This window comes from Loxodonta africana, chromosome 3 (genome assembly GCF_030014295.1).
Source record: "Loxodonta africana isolate mLoxAfr1 chromosome 3, mLoxAfr1.hap2, whole genome shotgun sequence".
Lineage (NCBI taxonomy): Eukaryota > Metazoa > Chordata > Mammalia > Proboscidea > Elephantidae > Loxodonta > Loxodonta africana.
Genome location: NC_087344.1, coordinates 81,891,456 through 81,906,708, shown reverse-complemented (window position 1 = coordinate 81,906,708; position 15,253 = coordinate 81,891,456).

Below are 15,253 nucleotides of genomic sequence, written 5' to 3'. Positions count from 1 at the left end.
TAGAAGGAGTTAAAAAGAGTGAGAAGTGGAAAAAAAAAAAAAGAGAGCAAGGGATACATATACGTAGACAATTCTTTTGAGAAGTGTGATTTTAAGGGGAGGAGAGAATTAGGCTGGTGGTGGCTGGAGAGGAATACAGAGCATAAGGGTAGTTTGTAAACTGAACTCCAGGGATGGTAAACCCTCCTACATTTGGCTCCAGATCCTACCCCATCCCTTGGAAGTGATTTTCTCAACACTTTATCCCTTCTTTCTCCAGTATGGAAACCCTGGTGGTGTAGTGGTTAAGAGCCAGGGCTGTTAATGAAAGGTTAGTAGTTCGTATCTACCAGGTGCTCCTTGGAAACTTGTGGGGCAGTTCTACTCTGTCCTATAGGGTCACTACGAGTGGGAATTGACTTGACAGCAAAAGTTTTGTTTTTTTCTTCTGTGTCTTCAACTTTCCCCCAGATTCCCAGCACACTCATGATAAAGCCCAAATTCCTTACTATGCCTAGAAGACCCAGGATTACCTGGCCTCTGCTAATTTCTTTGGCCTTATCTCCTACCCGTTCCAGTCACTCAACTCCAGGCACACTGACCTTGCTGTTCCTGCCTCAGGCCTTCATAGTCTGACAGGAATGCTCTTCTGGATCTTTGCATAGCTCTCTCCCTCATTTCATTCAGGTCTCTGCTTAAATGTCGTCCCAATACACACTAGTAGACCTTCTCTGAGCCTGCTTTTTTGTTTGTTTGTTTTATTGTGCTTTAAGTGAAAGTTTACAGTTCAAGTCAGTTTCTCATTCAAAAATTTATACGCACATTGTTATGTAACCCTAGTTGCTCTCCCCACAATGCGACAGCATACTCTTTTTCTCCACCCTATATTCCCCGTGTCCATTCAACCAGCTCCTGTCCCCATCTGCTTTCAAATCTCTCTCCAGACAGGACCTGCCCACATAGTCTCATGTATCTACTTGAACTAAGAAGCACACACCTCACCAGTATCATCTAATATCTTATAGTTCAGTCAAACCTTTGTCTGAAGAGTTGGCTTTGGGAATGGTTTTAGTTTTGAGCTAACAGAGAGCCCGGGGATCGTGATCTCTGGGGTCCTTCCAGTCTCAGTCAGACCATTACGTCTGGTATTTTTACTAGAATTTGAGATCTGCATCCCACTTTTCTCCTGCTCCATCAGGAATTCTCTGCTATGTTCCCTGTCAGTTCAATCATTGGTGGTAGCTGGGCAGCATCTAGTTCTTTCAGTCTCAGGCTGATGGAGTCTCTGGCTTATGTGGCCCTTTCTGTCTCTTGGTCTGAGCCTGCTTTTTAAAGTAGCAACACTCCCTCCTCTTTCTCTACTCACTTAATACTACCTTAGTGTTTTTTGCCTGCTCATTTATTATCTGTCCTCCGCACTAAAATATAATAAGTGTAAAGATACAGACTTTGTCTTGTTCACCACTCTATCTCCAACACCTAGAAAAGTGACTGGCATTTAGTAGGCAATCAATAAATATTGGAATCGTACTCAAAGAGTTGAACAAATTACTGTTCTACTTACCAAATTGTATTCATTTGCTTTTCTCAGTAGACCATGAGATCTTACATATGTATGTCATTTATTTCTCTATGTCCAGCCGCTTGACACAGGAGAAGAAGAACGCAATTGAATTGAGAATAAAAAGGAGAAGATGGATTCAATGAGCACTAGTTAGGTGGTGAAATTTTGAGATAGGTTGGATTATGGAGATGAGAGAAGAGTGACCATGAGGTCTTTACCCTGGGAAACTGCTTGAATGTTGAGGTGACACCAATTAATAATTATCACAAGACAGGCAGGTTTCTTGGAAGTTCAGTCTTAGGATGAGTTAGAGACACCTGCGCGACATATAAGTGGCTATTCTTTGTACTGCAAATAGTTGGAAAGATGAGCCTGAAGCTTGGAAGAGGATAGGAGTGATATTTCTTTCACTCTCTGCAGTCTAGAAGTGTCAGAAGTGCTCTAACTTCAGGAGGAGTGTTACAGCTCTCTCTGTCTCCTGGCTCTAGGAGGTTCTCAGTGCAGGAACCCCAGGTCCAAAGGATGCACTCCACTCCAGGTTTCTCTTGATGGTAGTAAGGTCCCCCTCAACCTCTGTGGGATTTGTCCTTTTATAAGCCTGCTTCTCCCGCCAAGACCACAAATTGGCCAATAACTTCAGTAGGCTACTGTAACCTAATTTGAATAGTAATCAACCTATCCGCACAAGGATTTTACACATCATATTTGCATAGTAAACTGTCCAATCCCTTTGCAAGATTGTGGTTTAGCAAATCATCCTGGCAGAGCTACAAACCCAGGGCCAGAAAGGCCATATATAAAGAGAAACCCATTGCACTGCTTTCCCTCTCTCTCACACATATACACACCACAGTCTCAATCTTCTATCCACCTAGACCCAGTGGTTCATGGTTCACCCCTTCAGCCTGTCTGCATGACACAAGTAGCTTCAGCTCCCTCAACCTTAACCTTTCAGCAGCCCCTCACCTGTAAATCCTTAAGCCTGGAATCAATCCAACCTCATACCTGACACCTAGGTTGCAGAGTGCTGCTGGATAAAGTCATATTGCTGTGCAGACTGGTGCCGCTAGAAATGAAGAACAACAATTGGTACTAGGCACGGTGCTAGCCCCTGGAGAATCTTTACAATAAAAGACTTAACTTGGAGCATAAACTCTATTGAGGGAGACAAAATATTTAGAACGTAATAAATGTGAAGGAAATAAATAACGTGCTGTCATGGGAAAGAGGAGTGAACTTTAGATAGGATGTTCTGAGATGGCTTCTCTGGGTTGACATTTAAACTGAGACCTGAAAGAGAAATGAGCCATTTGAAGAGCTGATGTTTTCATAAATTGGAAGACTGAATATTGTTAACAGGCAATATTCCACAACTGATTTACGGATTCTACATTAGCCCTATCAAAATTCTAGCTTTTTTTTTCAGAAATTGACAAGCTGATCCTAAAATTCCTATGGATATGTGAGGGTTCCAGTATAGCCAAAATGATCTTGAAAAATTATATTAATAGAGCTGGAGAATGCACACTTCCTGATTTCAAAACTTACTACAAAGCTATAGTAATTAAGACGATATAGTACTGACATAAGTGTAGACATATAGATCAAAGGAATATAATTGAGAGTTCAAGAATCAACCCACACGTCTATAGTCAGTTGATTCAGCAAGAATGCCAAGACAATTCAATGGAGAAAGAATAGCCTCTTCAGCATATAGTGCTGGGACAAGGGGATATCCACATGCGAAAGAATGATTTTGGACCCCTATGTCACACCATACACAAACATTAACTCAAAACAGATCAGAGACCCAAATGTAAGAGCTAAAGCTGTAAAACCCTTAGAAGAAAACATAGGCATAAATCTTTGTGACCTTGCATTAGGCAATGGTTTCTTATATATGCCACCTTAAGCATAAGCAACCAAATTAAAAAATAGATAAATTGGACTCTATCAAAATTAATTTTTTTTGTGGTTGAAAGGACACAATCAAGGCAATGAAAAAGACAACCCACAGGAGAAAATATGTGCAAGTCATATATCTAGTAAGGGTCTAGTATCCAAAATATAAAAAGAAGTCTTGCAAGTCAACAGTAAAAAGACAACACAATTAAACATTGGGCAAAGGATTTGAATAGACATTTCTCCAGAGAAGATAAAGAAATGGCCAGAAGCACATGAAAAGAGGTTTAACATAACTTGTCATTGTTGTCATTGTTAGGTGTCATCGAGTCTGTTCCAACTAATACTGACTGTATGTACGACAGAATGAAACACTGCCAGGTCCTGGACCATCCTCACAGTCGTTGCTATGTTTGAGCCCATTGTTACAGCCACTGTGTCAGTCTGTCTTGTTGAGGGTCTTCCTCTTTTTTGATGACACTCTACTTTACCAAGCATGATGTCCTTCTCCAGGAACTGGTCCCACCTGATAACATGTCCGAAGTACGTGAGACAGTCTCGCCATCCTTACTTCTAAGAAGCATTCTGGCTGTACTTCTTCCTAGATAGATTTGTTCGTTCTCTCAGTCCATGGTACATTCAATATTCTTTGCCAACACCATAATTCAGAGGCATCAATTCTTCTTTGGTCTTCACTATTCATTGTCCAGCTTTTTGCATGCATATGAAGCAACTGAAAATACTGTGGCTTAGGTCAGGGGCACCTTGGTCCTCAAAGTGATATCTTTGCCTTTTAACACTTTAATGCTTGTCATTAAGGAAATGCAAATCAAAGCCACAATGATATACCACTTCATACCCGCTAGGATGGCTATAATAAAAGTCAGATAATAACAAGTATTGGTGAGGATGTGGAGAAATCAGAACCCTCATACACTGCCAAATGGTGCAGCCACTTTGGAAAACAGCCTGGCAGTTCCTCAAAAAGTTAAACATACTACCATATAACCCAGTAATTCCACTGCTAGGTATATACCCAAAAGACTTGAAAGCAGAGACACAAACAGACTTGTACACCAATGTTCATTGCAGCACTATTCACAATAGCCAAAACATGGAAACAACCTAAGTGCCCATCAACAGATGAATGGATAGACAAAATGTGGTACATACATACAATGGAATACTGCTCAGCCAGTAGAAGAAACAAAGTCTTGATACATGCTACAATATGGCTGGAGCTTGAAAATATTATACTGAGTGAAATAAGTCAATCACAAAAGGGCAAATATTGTATGACTTCACTGATATAAAAAGACAAGAAAAGCATATAGAGACCAAAGTTTATTAGCTGTTACCAGGAGTGGGAGAGAGGTGGGAAGAGGGGCTAATGGTGATGGGAAAATTGCATTGATTAAGGGTAGAGGTACAACAGCTGATTATTGTAATTGCTGTCAATAAGTTGTACACCTGTAAAAAGTTGAATTGCCAAAAGTTGTGTGATATATTTACAACAACAACAAAAGAGTAGCAGCTGAGGCTGCTTATGTACGACCGAATACCTCATGGGATTTGGTTCCTTGGTTTGGAAGTTTAGGATCATGGTTTCGTGGGACATCCCAGTTAATTGGCCTAATAATGTGTTTAGTGCTTCTGTTCTACCTCCTAGTTTATTACATAGTACCTGGGGTCTTAAAAGCTTGCAATCAGCCATCCAAGGCACAACAATTGGCCTCTATTCACCTGAAGCAACAAAGGAAGATGGGCAGTCAGGAATAGGAGAATATGGAATGTGTGGCAAATTGTCTTCATGAACGACTGCCTCCTTGCCATGAAACCAGGAGAAATGGATGGTTCCCAGCTGCCATTACCTGAACATTTTGATCGAAGATTCCATAGAAGAATCCTGATCAAAAGGGGGAAAATGTAGAGCAGAATTAAAATTCTCATGGATTCCAGACTTGCTGAAGCCATGGCATCTGGATGAACCCCTGAAACTGTGGCCCTGAGATAATCTTTATAACTTAACCCAAAAATATCCCCTGGAGTCTTCTTAAAACCAAACAATAATTTAGCTTAATCAGTAAAAAATGTCTGCCTTGAATATTAAGCTTTTTTAAGAACTATCTATATAGGATCAAATGGCAACAGCAACTTGAAGATTAGATAGGAACCTTAAGGGGCAGTGAACTTGTGTTAAGGTGGGAGGAACAACTCAGAAAAGGAGAGTGAGAATGGCTGCAGAACTTGAAAAATGTAATCAATGTCACTCTATTGTACATGTAGAAAAGGTTGAATTGGTGTATGTTTTGCTGAGTATATTCTCAATAACAACAAAAAAAAGTTAAGCATAAAGATACTATATTCTAAGAGAATTGAAAACACATGTCTACCCAAAACTTGTACACTACAGTTCATAGCAGCATTATTAATAATAGCCAAAAAGTGGAAGCAACCCAAAAGTCCATCAACTGATGAATTGATAAAGAAAATGTGGTAGAGCTGATTTTGTTATTCGTGGTAGTTATGTTTTATAAAGTTGCCCCAAACACTGAGTTGGTGAACATGGAGCCAGTGCTCCTAGGGGAAATACGATGTCAGGTTCCTTCGAGTTTCTGGTCATATTTTTTGTCAGTTGATAAATACATACCTTGTTTTATGTGTGTTTCTGTTTACAGACACCTTATTTAATATATATTGTTGATTCATTAACACTGAACGCATGACCAATGGCACTATACTCGCGCTTTGATAAAGTTAGTCTAACACATGTATTTTCTCAGTAAGGCACATCACAGCCTTCTTGAGCTTAAGAACATCAGACAACAGTTTAACACTATGCTTGGCGGCCATTTTAAACATCAAAATCACCAAAAAAAAAGCACAAAAATGTGGAAAACATGGCACTAAAAAGACAGTGTAAAGGACGTTGTTTACGACATTAGAACTGAAACAAGAAGGCAGAGTGTTTTCATTTGATGTCAGCTGGGAATGTGTGTGTGGGCGACTCAAATTTTTTGCCACATTGTGCATGCCCACAAATGACTGCAAAGTGCCACAAGATTAATTTTAGCAAGTAGGTGAATTTGCAAATACAGAATCCACAAATAATGAGGATTAACTATGAATCAATAAAACCAAAAACCAAACCCACTGCCATCAAGTCAATTACGACCCATAGCAACCCTATAGGACAGAGTAGAACTGCCCCTTAGGGTTCCCAAGACTGTAAATTTTTTTAAATTGTGCATTAGGTAAAAGTTTACAGAGCAAATTAGATCCCCATTCAATACTTTATAAAGTGTTTCATCCTCTTGGTTTCATCTCCCACAATGTGTCAGCACTCTCCTCATTTCCACCCTGGGTTCCCTGTTATATTTGTTCCGGATTTTCTACCCCTTCCTGCCTTCTCATCTTTGCTTTTGGGCAAATGTTGCCCTTTTGGCAAAACGACTCAAAATGAGAAGAAACAGCTGCAAACATCCATTAATAATCGGAACCTGGAATGTACCAAGTATGAATCTAGGAAAATTAGAAATTGTCAAAAATGAAATGGAACGCATAAACATCGATATCCTAAGCATTAGTGAACTGAAATGGACTGGTATTGGCCATTTTGAATCGGACAATCATATAGGCTACTATGCTGGGAATAACAACTTGAAGAGGAACGGTGTTGCATTCATCGTCAAAAAGAACATTTCAAGATCTAGCCTGAAGTACAGTGCTGTCAGTGATAGGATAATATCCATACGGCTACAAGGAAGACCAGTTAATACGACTATTATTCAAATATATGCACCAACCACTGGGGCCAAAGATGAAGAAATAGATTTTTATTAGCTGCTGCAGTCTGAAATTGATCAAACATGCAATCAAGATGAGTTGATAATTACTGGTGATTTTAATGCGAAAGTTGGAAACAAAGAAGGATCAGTAGTTGGAAAATATGTCTTTGGTGATAAAAACAATCCTGGAGATCGAATGATAGAATTTTGCAAAACCAACAACTTCTTCATTGCAAATACCTTCTTTCACGAACATAAATGGTGACTATACACATGGACCTCGCTAGATGGAACACACAGAAATCAAATTGACTACATCTGTGGAAAGAGACGATGGAAAAGCTCAATATCATCAGTCAGAACAAGGCCAGGGGCCGACTGTGGAACAGACCATCAATTGCTCATATGCAAGTTCAAGCTGAAACTGAAGAAAATCAGAGCAAGTCCACGAGAGCCAAAATATGACCTTGAGTATATCCTGCCTGAATTTAGAGACCATCCGAAGAATAGATTTGACGCATTGAACACTGGTGACCAAAGATTGGATGAGTTGTGGAATGACATCAAGGACATCATCCATGAAGAAAGCAAGAGGTCATTGAAAAGACAGAAAAGAAAGAAAAGACCAAGATGGATGTCAGAGGAGACCCTGAAACTTGCTCTTGAGCATCGAGCAGCTAAAGCAAGAGGAAGAATTGATGAAGTAAAAGAACTGAACAGAAGATTTCAAAGGGCCTCTCGAGAAGACAAAGTAAAGTATTATAATGACATGTGCAAAGAGCTGGAGATGGAAAACCAAAAGGGGAGAACACGCTCGGCGTTTCTCAAGCTGAAAGAGCTGAAGAAACAATTCAAGCCTTGAGTTGCAATAGTGAAGGATTCTATGGGGAAAATATTAAATGACACAGGAAGCATCAGAAGAAGATGGAAGGAATACACAGAGTCATTATACCAAAAAGAATTAGTTGATGTTCAACCATTTCAAGAGGTGGCATATGATCATGAACCAATGGTACTGAAGGAAGAAGTCCAAGCTGCTCTGAAGGCATTGGCAAAAAACAAGGCTCCAGGAATTGATGGAATATCAACTGAGATGTTTCAACAAACCGATGCCGCACTGAAGGTGCTCACTCATCTATGCCAAGAAATATGGAAGACAGCTTCCTGGCCAACTGACTGGAAGAGATTCATACTTATGCCTGTTCCCAAGAAAGGTGATCCAACCGAGTGTGGAAATTACAGAACAATATCATTAATATCACATGCAAGTAAAATTTTGCTGAAGATCATTCAAAAACGGCTGCAGCAGTATATCAGAAATTCAGGCTGGTTTCAGAAGAGGACATGGAACCAGGGATATCATTGCTGACGTCAGATGGATCCTGGCTGAAAGCAGAGAATACCAGAAGGATGTTTACCTGTGTTTTATTGACTATGCAAAGGCATTCCTCTGTGTGGATCATAATAAACTATGGATAGCACTGCGAAGAATGGGAATTCCAGAACACTTAATTGTGCTCATGAAGAACCTGTACATAGATCAAGAGGCAATTGTTCCGACAGAACAAGGGAATACTGATTGGTTTAAAGTCAGAAAAGGTGTGCGCCAGGGTTGTATTCTTTCACCATACCTATTCAGTCTGTATGCTGAGCAAGTAATCCGAGAAGCTGGACTATATGAAGAAGAACAGGGCATCAGGATTGGAGGAAGACTTATTAACAACGTGCGTTATGCCGATGACACAACCTTGCTTGCTGAAAGTGAAAAGGACTTGAAGCACTTACTAATGAAGATCAAAGACCACAGCCTTCAGTATGGATTGCACCTCAACATAAAGAAAACAAAAATCCTCACAACTGGATCGATGAGCAACATCATGATAAACGGAGAAAAGATTGAAGTTGTCAAGGATTTCATTTTACTTGGATCCACAATCAACAGCCATGGAAGCAGCAGTCAAGAAACCAAAAGACGCATTGCATTGGGTAAATCTGGCACAAAGGACCTCTTCAAAGTGTTGAAGAGCAAAGATGTCACCTTGAAGACTAAGGTGCGCCTGATCCAGCCATGGTATTTCATTTGCATCATGCGCATGTGAAAGCTGGACAATGAATAAGGAAGACTGAAGAAGAACTGATGCGTTTGAATTGTGGTGTTGGTGAAGAATATTGAATATACCACGGACTGCCAGAAGAACGAATAAATCTGTCTTGGAAGAAGTACAACCAGAATGCTCCTTAGAAGCAAGGATGGTGACACTGCATCTTACATACTTTGGACATGTTGTCAGGAGGGATCAGTCTCTGGGGAAGGACATCATGCTTGGCAAAGTACAGGGTCAGCGGAAAAGAGGAAGGCCCTCAACGAGGTGGATTGACACAGTGGCTGCAGCAATGGGGCCAAGGATTGTAAGGATGGTGCAGGACCAGGCAGTGTTTTGTTCTGTTGTGCATAGGGTTGCTATGAGTCGGAACTGACTCCATGACACCTAACAACAACAACAGGTTACAATTCAGGATCAGGAACAACTCAGGATATAGTTCTTTGGTCAGGAGAGCTTTTTGGCCATGCCGGTAGGCAGGCCTTTCCCCAGCCCTTGGCCTCTCAGCCTCTGGCCCCTCCCAGCCTTCCCCAAAGGGATCCATGGCCTTGTATGGGAGTGACTATTCATTGGGGAAAAGGAAATAATCAGACTTTTTGGGGATTACTGGATGTTGGCCCTGAACTAATTCCAGGAAACCCAAAACGTCACTGTGTCCCACCAGTCAGTGTAGGGGCATATGGAAGTCAGGTTATTAATGGAGTGTTACATCCTGTCCATCTCTCAGTGGTTCCCTGAACCCATCCTGTAGTGATTTCCCGGGTTCCAGAATGCATAACTGGAATAGACACTCTGGATACAGATTGCCTTCCCTGCATGCATTGCTTCTGCCAAAACTGCTGTCCTCAGAGTTCAAGAATGCCTTATCCACCATCAGGTTATATCCTGCACAGCATCACCTTGGATCAAGGGACTCACTTCACAGCAAATGAAGTGTGGCAATGGGCCCATGCTCATGGAATTCACTGGTCTTACCATGTTCCCCCTCATCCTGAAGCAGCTGGCTTGATGGAATGACAGAATAGCTAGGTGGCATTACCTTGCAGGGTTGGGGCAATGTTCTCCAGAAAGCTGTATATGCTCTAAACCAGCATCCAATTTCAGTCCTCATTTCTGTAACTGGTCATGGGATCATAGCTGGTGTTTAGAACTACCTTCTTCCACCACCCATTCAGTTTTCCCTTTACCCTCAGCAAGCACCTCAGCTGGTCGTGGTTGTTTGCCTGGTGGGGTGACCCAAACCTTCATTCCTGAAGGATCTAGGCCATTAGTAGCTGTGTCAGAATTGGGTTGCTGTAGTTTTCCATTGACTTTAATCACAGGGCACGGTAGTACTAAGTGACACCCTAAGGGATCTGCTGCCTTCGGCATACTCTTCTTTACCTTCATTATTAATATCAACGCAATTGCCTCTTTTTAATCAGGATCAGTCACACCAGCCATACTGAGATACTTTCAGTTTCCCAAGGCACCATGTTCTAACACCTCATTAGCACACGCTGTTCCCTTCTCCTTCTCCCTATCTCTCTCTACCCCTCTTCCTCCCTACCATTCCTGTCAACTGCAAGATTTCCTTCAGCTCTTAGCTTAGACTTACTGCCTTTGGGAAGCCTTCTCTGCCCTCCCCACAAGATTAGGATAGGTGCTACTTTTGTGAATTTCCACATCACCCATACTCACTCCTCTCATAAAATTATCTTATGTTATTTCACTGTTTACTCCTCTGTCTCTGCAACAAAATAGTGTGCTCAGTGAGACCACGATAATATTTTGTTACTGTTTGTTGTATCCAGTGTATCTGGAACATGGTGGGTGCTCCATAAATACTTGAATATAAGAATGAATGAATGCTGCAAGTCACCCAGCAGCCCAGTCCTGACATTCTCTGAGTCTGAATTTCTCTCAGTAAAATTGAGATATTTCTTTTTAGCTATTGTATTCTCACAGAGCTGTAGTAATGAACAGCTAAGTAGAGCTATGAGAAGCTGCCTAGGTCAAGCACATGGGATTAAATTTTTTATGAAGTTTGGTTTTCTTACAATCTCTCCATCAACCGACAGAGAGGAGGCACTTATTATTACAGCTTTATTAATACGTTACTGAAGAACCCATGATAGACAAAGTAGGATGAGACTGAAGAGAGCTTGCTAGAACAAATACAGGTCCAGATGGTGTCACATCTCTGAGGAAGCCTGCTGTACGAGTCAGGGTTCTAATAGGAAAGAGGAGACCACAAATGGGGTAACCGGGGAAAGTTTAAGGACCCTGGTGGTTAAGTTGCTTCGCTGCTAACCAAAAGGTTCAAGGTCAGTGGTTCAAACCCACCAGTCAATCTGTAGGATATAGATGCGTCAGTCAGCTTCAGTAAAGATTACAACCTTGGAAACACTATGGGACAGCTCTGTTCTGTCCTACAGGGTTGCTGAGTTAGAATCGCCTTGATGGCAACGGGTGTTTTTTTTTGGTAGGGGGTTAAGTTTCATAAAAGGACTATTTGCTAAGAGAAAATGAAGCAACCCTGGGCAGCTAACAGCAGGGGAGCTGTTACCACCCCAAGGCCTGAAGGAACAAGGGGAGGGAGCATGTACCCGATCCCAGAAAGAGCTGTAGCTATGACTAGGACTGTGTTAGCAGGTTTCTTTTTTACCTTCAGTAAAGGAATGCATGGGTGGCAGAGAAAGAGCCGGGTTAATCCTTACCCTTACTGCTTCTTTCCAGTATTCAGTGTGGAACCCAAAAGGAATCCCAAAGGCAAGGGAGCTTGGGTGATGCAGCCCAGAGAAGCCAGCTTCTGGGGCACAGAGCAGGATGGAGAAGGGGGCTGTGTATATCTGGAAGGGCAAACAGAAACATCCATCCAGCTCCTCCTGGCCCTGAGAATGAAGGATGGAGATGAGGAGGGCTGGCTATCTCTGTCCAGTCAGGCTTCACCCAAGGCAAATAGCAGGAGTCTCTGAAGAAGCAGAGCCCAGGATTTGAGGAACTGGCAGCCTGGTGGGCATTGAGAAGGGCCTTCGGCTAAAATTTAAAGAACCCTTACCACTGCTGAGGAGTCCCTGGGTTGTGTAAAGGATTGGTGGTACAAGTCCATCCAGAAGTGCCTCAAAAGAAAGGCCTGGCAATCTACTTCTGAAAAATCAGCCATTGAAAGCCCTGTGGAACACAGTTCTACTCTGAGACATGTGGGATCTCCATGAGTTGGAGTTGACTCCACAACAACTGATGGACCACTGCTTAGGGAGAGTCTATCTCACCTGCCCTTATTCCTTTGCTGTCTTACTCTCCAGCAGAGTACCTGGTCCTGAACTAAGCCAGAGTGGGAATCCTGGCAGGTATTTCAAGATTACACTTCCTGATGTGCTCATACCCAACAAAGCTCTCTGTTGTGAAGAACTGAGAACTCGCCAGTAGCTCTTTCAATGTACATGGAGGGAAGAGCTGCAGTGTAAGTCCCAAGGACAGCAAACAGTTGGGAGCGGGGAGGGGGGTGGTGGGCCCATTGACCTGGTGATCAGAATCAGCTGAGAAGAGATTTTAACAACAGGGAATATACTTTTTCCCCAGAAATCATCTGAGGCAAATCTGTGGGACACAAGACCCAATGACTTGTAACAGAGCAGTTCCTTGCATGCAACCAGATGGGAGCCAGGCCAGGTGCCATCTAGAATTCCACAGCAAGCAGGTAGAAGGCAATGGCCTCCCAGCCCACCTTCCCCACCCACCTCTTCACTGTCTGGTGTCTTCCTCTAATCCTCACTTCTGCTGCTGCTGTAGCTCAGTCCTGTCTTCATTCCTTATCCTAGCTTTCTGCGAAAGGTTCTTAACTAGTATCCATGTAGACAGTTCTGATTCCTTCATTTACACTGTTCCAAGAGTAATAGTTCTAAACTACAAATCCAACCATGTATCTCTCTTCTTTAACTCGGTTCAATGGCTCCTTTTTGTGTATAGGCTCAGTTCCAGACACCTAAGTATACAGCATTCAAAGCCCTTTATGATTAGACCCCAGCCTACCTTCCCAGTCTCAGTCTCTATGGCTCCTCTATTGTTGCTGTTGTTAGGTGCCATTGAGTCAGTTCAAACTCCTAGTGACCCTACGTACAACAGAACAAAACACTGCCCGGTCCTGCACCATTCTCATAATTGTTGCTGTTTGAGCCTATCATTGCAGCCACTGTGTCAACCTATGTTGTCGACGGTCTTCCTCTTTTTTGCTGACGCTCTACTTTATTAAGCATGATGTCCTTTTCCAGGGACTGGTCCGTCCTGATAACATGTCCGAAGTACATAAGACAAAGTCTCACCACCCTTGCTTCTAAGGAGCATTCTGGCTGTACTTTTTTCAAGACAGATTTGTTTTTTATTTTTCTGGCAGTCCATGGTATATTCAATATTCTTTGCCAACACCACAATTCGAAGGCATCAGTTCTTCTTCTGTCTTCCTTATTCACTGTCCATCTTTCGCATGTATATGAGGAGATTGAAAACACCATGGTTTGGGTCAGGCGCACTTTAGTCCTTGGGATGACTGCTTTTTAATACTTCAAATAGGCCTTTTGGAGCAGATTTGCCCAATGCAATACACCATTTCATTTCTTGACTGCTGCCTCCATGGATGTTGACTGTGGATCAAAGTAAAATGAAATCCTTGACAACTTCAATATTTTATCATGACGTTGCTTACGGGTCCAGTCGTGAGGATTTTTGTTTTATGTTGAGGTGTAATCCATACCGAAGGCTGTAGTCTTTGATCATTAAGTGCCTCAAGTCCTCTTCACTTTCGGCAAGCAAGATTGTGTCATCTGCATATGGCAGGTTGTTAATGAGTCTTCCTCTAATTCTGATGCCACTTTTTTTTCATATAGTCCAGCTTCTCAGATTATTTGTTCCGCATACAGATTGAATTAGTATAGTGAAAGGATACAACCCCGATGCACACCTTTCTTGACTTTAAACCACACAGTATCCACTTGTTCTGTTCAAAAGACTGCCTCTTGGTCTAAGTACAGGTTCCTCAGGAGCACAATTAAGTGTTCTGGAATTCCCATTCTTCACAATGTTATCCATAATTTGTTGTGAGCCACACACTCAAATGCCTTTGCATAGTCAATAAAACACAGGTAAACATCTTTCTGGTGTTCTTTGCTTTCAGCCAGACATCGGGAATTTCTTGTTCCACGTCCTCTTCTGAATCTGGCCTGAATTTCTGGCAGTTCCCTGTCAGTGCACTGCTGCAACTGTTTTTGAATGACCTTCAGCAAAATTTTACCTACATGTGATATTGATATTGTTTGATAATTTCTGCGTTCTTTTGGATCACCTTTCTTTGGAATGGGCACAAATATAAATCTCTGGTTGGCTAGGTAGCTGTCTTCCAAATTTCTTGACATAGACAAGTGAGGACTTCCAGTGTTGCATACATTTGTTGAAACATCAATTGGTATTTGGTCAATTCCTGGAGACTTGTTTTTTTGCCAATGTCTTCAGTGCAGCTTGGACTTCTTCCTTCAATACCATCGGTTCTTAATCATATGCTACCTCCTGAAATAGCTGGACATCAACCAGTTTTTTTCAGTATGTACCAAGCAGTTAACAAACAAAAACAAACCCAGTGCCGTCGAGTCGGTTATGTAGCATTTATTACATGTGAGACATTGTACTTACAACTGTGTGTATGTTGTTGCCTTTGAATCAACTCTGACTCATGGCGAGCTTACGTGTGACATAATGAAATGTTGCCCAGTCCTGTGCCATCTTCTTATCTTCTAGCACTATATTGGACAATATTCTGTTGTTATCCATGTTTTTACCAGCTAATTTTCAGAAGCAGATTGCCAGGCCTTTCTTCCTAGTGTCTTAGTATGGAAGCTCTGCTGAAACCTGTCCACTATGTTTGACCCTGCTAGTATTTGAAATAC